Genomic DNA, 7525 nt, shown 5'->3' with positions numbered 1-7525 from the left:
GACGATGATGCTGTGTTGGGGCTGGTAAGTAGTGGAAATGGAAGCTCATGGCACCAAGTCAGACTCACAGGATCTCAAAGATAGATGTTCTGTGTCCCAGGTGCAGGGGAACACAGGCAGAGGAAACAGATAACAGGGGTCCAGAAGCAGGAGAGACCATGCTGTGGCTAAGGTGTGGTGAGCTGTGTGGAGTTGCAGGAAACAGGTCAGAAAGGTGGTTTGGGGTCAGTCCTCAGAGGGACTCGCTAGCAGTGCTTAGGAGTTCGGATGTTATCCTGTGGCCGGTGGAGATTTGTTCCAGAGTTATAGGAGGAGAGAGACCCCTTCAGTTATACTCCTGGTGTGGAGGATGGGTGGTATGGGAGGAGACTGGCATTTGGGAGATGGGTGAGGGAGCCATAGGGATGGAGAGGAGAAGGTGGGTTCGAGAGAAACCAAGGTAGAGGCCTCTCTCCTTGGAGATTTAGCGGATGGGAGGGAGGGTGGGCAGTGCCAGGGTTTCTCACTTAGTGATGTGAAGTGCTGGACAGTCACAGGATAAGGAACGTGAGAGGAGTGTTGAGTTGGGAGGGGAAGTTGTGAGTTTGGTTTTGGCCATTTTGAGTTTGGGACACCTGTGGGACAGCACCCGGCAGCTGGCCTGCTAGCCTGGAGCTCAGAGAGAGGTCTGAGCCAGAGCAGAATCCTCCGTGGTGTTTGTGGGAGAGAGGCTGGTCATCTGTGTGTTGAAGGGTTTTCACAGGTGGTTCTGATGCCCCACTGGTCTGGAGAGAGAGCCTTGGCCCTTGGGGAGGTGGGAGTTACTCAGTAAGGGTATGTGTAGGGAGCAGAGGGTCCTGGCTGGACTGCTGGGGGAGCCAGCATGTGGGGCGGGGCACAGTGGGAGAGTTGGGGAAGGAGCAGAGGGGTGGTCAGTGAGGAAGGAGCGATGGTGATGGAGAAGAAGGTGATGCTATGGGAATTGGTGGGGTGGGATCCCCTCCAGCTCTCTTCCCGCAGGCCTCTGACCCTGTCCCCCGGAAGCTGAGTGTTCTGGTGCCAGCCCTGATCCCCTTATTTTCCCTAACAGCGGAGCCATTCCCACGTGAGAGAGGTCGTTTTAATGACCTTTGCTTCCGTGTGTGAAAGACTCTGCAGAGGAGGCTCTGCATCCAGCCTTTAAACCCTTCAGCCTCTCTCAGAACCTTCTTGAGAAATCCACCCCTGCCTTCTTTTGCTGGCCCTTTGGACTGAAATCTCTGGCTCCTGAAGCAGGAAAGTTGGGGCCTCATCTGGCATTCTGGGGTTCAGGGTGGGTCTGCAACCTCAGTGGGAAGGGGATGTGTCTAGATCCCAGGAAAGGCAGCTACCAGACATGTGGGAGGAAGTTCTGAAGGTGAGAAACCACTGGGCCTGGACCAATGTGGTGTGGGAGCCCTGTGACTTGGGAGTGCATCCTTGGTCCTCCATGTGTCCTGAGCTTGGATAACAGGGAAGAGCCTGCTGTAGAATTTCCAGAACTTACAAGTAAGGTCTTAGAGTTATAAGAGTACCTGAGATCTACTCAGACGGCTGGTGGAGGGAGGGTCCCAAGTTGCCAAAGTGGAGTTCCATCCCCCTGGTAGGACAGAATGCCTCAGATCAGCTGACAGAACCTGGGGAAGAGCCTTTAATCTGAGAGAGCCTGTGGGAGACTGATCTATGATCCAACATGTCTATTGTAAGTATCACCCTGAACCCAAAGACCTAGGAGTGTAGGCCGGAGGCAGAGACCCGCTTACCACTGACCCTGGTGCTGAAAGCCACAGCTGAAGAGTAGTGAGACAGGATCAGGCATACCTGGAGGGAAGTAGCTGTCCTTAATACCAGGGCCAACCATCCTGGTATGAAGCCGTTTGTTTCTCAGGAAAGGAAGAAGAAAAGGGATTAATGTTTGTTTAGTTGAGAAACCCCAATGCTTAGTCGAAGAGAAGGGAATAGATGGACAGATGGGAGTGCATGTACCTTACAGAACATAACATGTTCAGCTCTGTGGGATGGAACATAAAGAAATGGTTGAGAATAGGGGGTCAGACTGAGCTGGGTTCAAATCCCGCCTTTGCCCAAGGGCTTGCTGCCATAGCCAGGGAGGATACTCTTATCGACTGTGTGTCCTTGGATAAGTTATCTAACTTCTTTGGGCCTCAGTTTTCTCACTTGAAACAATACCCAGTGATAACAATACCCATCTTAGAGAATTATTGTAAGGACCAAGTGGTATGTTCCTATGGGTAAGGTGCTTACCAAAGTATCTGTCACAGAGTATTGCTTCAGTAAATGACAGTAGTAATAGTGATGATGATGGTACCATCATCAGCTGAGGACCTCTGCAGATATCTCCACTGGACTAAACCCCACCCATATAGCAAGTGTGTGAAATAAAGAACTTCAGCAATAACAGGGTCAGCTCTGTGACCCTCACCTACGGGCGGGAGCACTGAGAGGATAAGGATGACAGTGGAGCATCACAGGAAAGTTTACATGATGGAAGATGAAAAAGCCCCAGGCCCAGGAACCTTGGTCAGGGGAGTGTTATTGGCTGTGAAGAAGCGAGGCAAGAGGATTCTGGATCAACAGCTGGAGGTGATGAGGACAAAGTAGCACATTAGCCTTAGTCTTTAGTGATGGTAGAGATTGTCACCACCTCTTTCACCTCCCTCAGTGTTTGGTGGGCACTGGGGGAGGTGGCATGAGAGATTATTTACCTAAGGTCTGTTCACCAACTCCACAAAGTCTCATTTTTATGAATAGGCTTATTACAGAGTAGCCTCATATTAAATGTTTTGAATAGATAGGATGGAAATCAATGAGTCAATCAATCAATTTCTGGCTCTTTCCAGGGAAGTCTAAACATAGTAATAGTGACAATACTATATCTCCAAATATTGGTAAAGATTTAATGCAATTCCAATGATACATTTTATAAAACTTGATAAAATAGCGATCTTCATCTGGAAAAATAAATTGGTAAAAAAAATTTTAAGGCAGTGAAATGGCCTCATTCTTCCGGATTCTGTTTGTTTCAGCAAATGTTTGAGTTGCCTGCTCTGTGTAAAAACAGCACTTGCCCCTTTGTTGGGGGAATATAAAAATGGATATCTATTGTGATACATACTCTCATGTAACCTTCTAGCATTCTCTTTATGAGGGAGCCATTTCTGTAGGTTAGGGTATGAATGACAGAGAACTCAAAATAATGAAGACATAAGTAAGATTGAAGTTTCTGTCTTATGTGTGAGAAGTCAGGAGGGTAATCAGCTCAGAGTATTGAGCCTACATGGTCAGAGACCCAGGTTCCTTCTGTCTTGTTCCATCGTGAGGTGATCTTGGGGATGGCTTCTAAGACCAAGGTCACTTTATGGCCTGAAATGGCTGCTGGAACTCTGGCTTTTGCATCTACGTTGCAGACTTTGAGGGCCACTTTACAGCAATTGCACATGACACTTCTTGCATCCCATCGGCCTTCTCTTGATCTTATGGCCACACATGGCAGTAAGGGAAGCTGGGAAATGTAACCTGTATTCAGGGAAACCATATGTCCATCTAAAAACCAGAAGTTCTGTTACTGAAGAAGAAGAGGAGGATGGATATTGGGGACCAGCCTCACCATTACTGGCCCAATTTAACAGATGTGGAGCCTATAAATGGTTGAGCCTCCAAAACTTACTATAAGGCAATAATTTATTAATCCCACATGGCGCCTGGGTAAAAGCAGGAAAACAGATGAATGGAAAAGAAGTCAGTTCATTGGTAACTTACCCAGGAGCTAAATTCATGAGATATCAGGAGTTACACAGAAGCACGGGAAGGAATGATTGTTATGTTGGGGCATTTGGATTTCAATGCTGAAAAGAATTGATAAGCTTAACCACTACTGCAGTGGATTCTAGGTGAGTTTGAGGTAAAGGACAAAAAAATGGAGTTAAAGGTGGGAAGATGTATATTGAATTCTGTAGTAAGATCTAGGAGAGACAGGTTACTGAATCAGGTAGTAGGAGGAATTAGGAGGGAGAACTTTCTTGTCTACTTGGTATCTTTTGGTATGTATAACTCCTGAGTCAGACAAAGGACTTTATTACCAGCATAAGCATCAGTGTGTATCAGTTCCCCTTCCCCCAAGTCCCATGGAGGTGACACTGTGGGTCCAGATGGATGCTTTGCCTTGTGTCACACCTGAGAGACACAAGCCTGGGGAACCTGCTGCTTTATGGCAGGCAGTGAGCAAGGCCGCCCTTTGTCCCTGAGGGAGACATTATCGCATCTCTCAAGGTTGCTCTCTGCAACACAACCCTGTGAAATGGCCTAGGTAAAGGGTGATCAGGACCTTGCATTCTTGGCAATCCCCACAAGACAGGTTGGAGTGCCAGAGACCGCGGAGGACTGAGTCTCCCAACAGGTGTTGTCAGGATCAAATGGGACGATGCATGGAGACGCGTGTGCAATGGGAAGCTCTCAGTCAACGCTACCCTGTAGAATGGCTGTGGGCTGCGGAAAGGCAGGCCCAGCCATGGCTCAGGCAGCTGGCAGTCTTTCCACCTGGTGTGCCGTGTTTAGACAAGACTGAAGGTGCAGTGGGGAGGCGGAATGGGAGAGAAAGGCTACTCTCAGTTCCTTGTGTTTAGCTTTTGCCTCTTGTACACATTTCATACCCAGCACATCCCTGGGGCATGTACTCTGCTAGCTCTTGGTAAATTATTTGTAATTCTCTTTTTTCTTATGTATAATCAAATGAAGTCTGTTTCTTGAGCTTAATATTTGTGGTTTTCTTAATTAAAAATTGAGTACAGCGAGTCTTTCTTAAGAAATAGGGTATTTTTTGTTTATACGTATATTTAGCAAAATCCTTGACAATTGGTTCCAAACTAATGAAATTTTAAACCTAGATGATGTATAAAAGTATTACAAAAATGTGGAGCTAAAAGACATTTGAAGATTAGCTCGACTTTCTAGTTTTATACAGGAGGAAATAGGCAAAAGAAGTGAAGACGTTAACTAAAGAGTGGTCACCGTTGATGAGTGATGGAGATGGTGTTGGACCTTAGCTTTGAATCCACCAGGCTGAATGGAGAGGGGACCAAGGGGAACCCATGTGCACTATTTTTGGATAAATGTCAGGCCAGGTCTCATCAGTCCTCATTCAAGAATGAACGAATAGACAAATTAAACTGGAGAGGACCCACTGAAAAGATCCAGCAGTATAAAGGGAAATAAACAAGGGTGCAAAAAATAGAGAAGATCAAGCTTTGGGAAAGAAGTTTCCAAACTTTTACTCAGTAAACTGAAGTACATTTCAAACATCATCTTCTTTGTCCTCTCAGAGAAGTTATAGGTGCTATGAAAGACGAAATGATGAGTCAACAGACTGAGGTGAAGCAGGAGCTTGTGGACTTAAAGAACGTGGGGCAATAAATCACACATGCCAGCACTGAAATTAGTGGCACTGCAGAAATTCAAGGTGTCAGGAGGAGGACAAACTGCCAATTTCACAAGGGACAGGAAAGCAACAGAGGAGACCGCAGACGTGGATGATGGACCAGACTGGAGACCAGAGGAAATCCTCAATTTTCCCTAACCGAAGAAGGACCTGAATCCGTAAATTATAAGGGCTCATCATGAACCAGGCAAAAGTAACAAAATTATCTAATAATTTTCACATATCCAGGTGAAGTTTTTTTGTTTTTTGTTTTTGTTTTAATTTCAAGGATAGTGAGAGGATACCATTAGCATTCTGGTAGAAGGAACCTTTAAATCCAAGAAAAAAAAGCTAAGCTAGGCTCAGGCTTGTCTGCAGTACAGGTGCCAGAGGCAGTGGAGCAGTACTCATCGAGTTTTGAGGGAAGGGTCGTGACCCAAGAATTTCATACTCAGCCAAGTTTTATTTCACATTTGATGGCAACAGAAATTCATTTCAGTCTTACAAGGACACACCTTGAGTGTAGCTTTTGCCACACCCACGCACCATTCCTGGGGGGAAAAAATCACTGGAAGCCATGCTCCAGTAACGGAGAGATGAGTCAAAATGAAAGCCCATGAATGGACAAGTCAGAGTAGGAAAGGATTGGCAGTCAGAGTGGAACCATTCAAATATAAAGTTATTTCTAAATAATTGTGATTATGATTATAAAATAGAATACAAATGAATTGATTATTAAAAGAAGATGTAACATTAAACCTTAATTAACAGAAAAAGCAGGAATAAAATTCCTGCTGAAACCAGAGATCATGCATATGAACACAGTCTGTACTCTAAAGAACTGTACAAATGTGAGGGATGGAAAGATCTCCAGCCTTTTTATATATGTCTGTTTCAAAGTTGGGTTGATACACCCTTTTATTCTTTCTTTCCTGTCATGAGTCAGGTGTTGGGATTGGCATAGTCCATAAGCACGTTCTTTTTATCAGTGCGTTAGCCTCTTGTTGGGGTGTTTATGTTGGAAATAGTATTTCATTGCAAGTAGACACAGTATGCTATTCGGAGTCAGAAGACCTGGGTTCCTGCTCTGATTCACCTTAGTTTTGTGAGCTTGAAAGAAGCACTGATTTCAGTCTCCTTTAAAAGTGATCGTAATACTTACTTTGTGATATCTTACTGACCAGCATGGCTAAAATGAAAAATATGTATATATACTGTATCAAGCGCTGGCCAAGGTGCCGAGCAGCCAGAATGCTCATACCCTGCTGGGAGGAGTGTGAATTGGTTCAGCCACTTGGGAAAACTGTTTGGCATCATCTACCCAAACTGAACACGTACTCACCTTAGGACCCAGCAGTTCTGCTCTTGGGCATCAAACCAACAGGAAGGCATGCAAATGTGTTACCAAATGGCATCGCTCAAGAGTGTTATAGCAGCACCACCTGTGATAGCCCAGACTGGAAACAATGCCAGTGTCCATCAGCAGCAGAGTGGACAGATGCAGGGTCAACTCCCACAGTGGGAAACTGTGATCAGTATGAGTTCGTGAACAATCATGAAAAATGAAAAATCGGGATGAATTTCACAAACATAATGTTCATTCAGGCACAAAAGGTTGTGTACTGTATGGCTCCATTCGTATAAAGTTTAAACGGACAGAAGTAATCTCTGCTGTTAGAAAGCAGAGTGGTGACCACCCTTGGGAGGCAGGTAAAGATCGAAGGGGGTGCGGTGGGTGGTGGGGGGCTCATGATGTTCCTCCATCTGGGTGCTGTTACACGGGTATGTTCACTTTGCGGGAATCCTTTGACCTGTGCGCTGGTACTGTATTATTGTATGCATTCTTCTGCACATATGCTGTACTTCCATGTAAAGTTTATTTAAAACTCTGTCAAAGGAAGCATAGCAGTCACATTGCTTTCACTGAAATTATTATTAATGAGAAGGAAAGTTTTTTGTATTATAGAATAAAATAATTTAACATATTTCATCTTCATCTCTTCAATTGTTTGCATTTGTTTTGTAACGTATAGAACATGTCGGTACTTTAGAACATATATTTAATTTACGAATAAACATATGTATGTTAGAGGT

This window comes from Leucopleurus acutus (genome assembly GCF_964270905.1).
Source record: "Leucopleurus acutus genome assembly, chromosome: 7".
Classification (NCBI taxonomy): domain Eukaryota; kingdom Metazoa; phylum Chordata; class Mammalia; order Artiodactyla; family Delphinidae; genus Leucopleurus; species Leucopleurus acutus.
The sequence above is the reverse complement of the archived record's forward strand: the minus strand, read 5'-3'. Positions refer to the sequence as shown.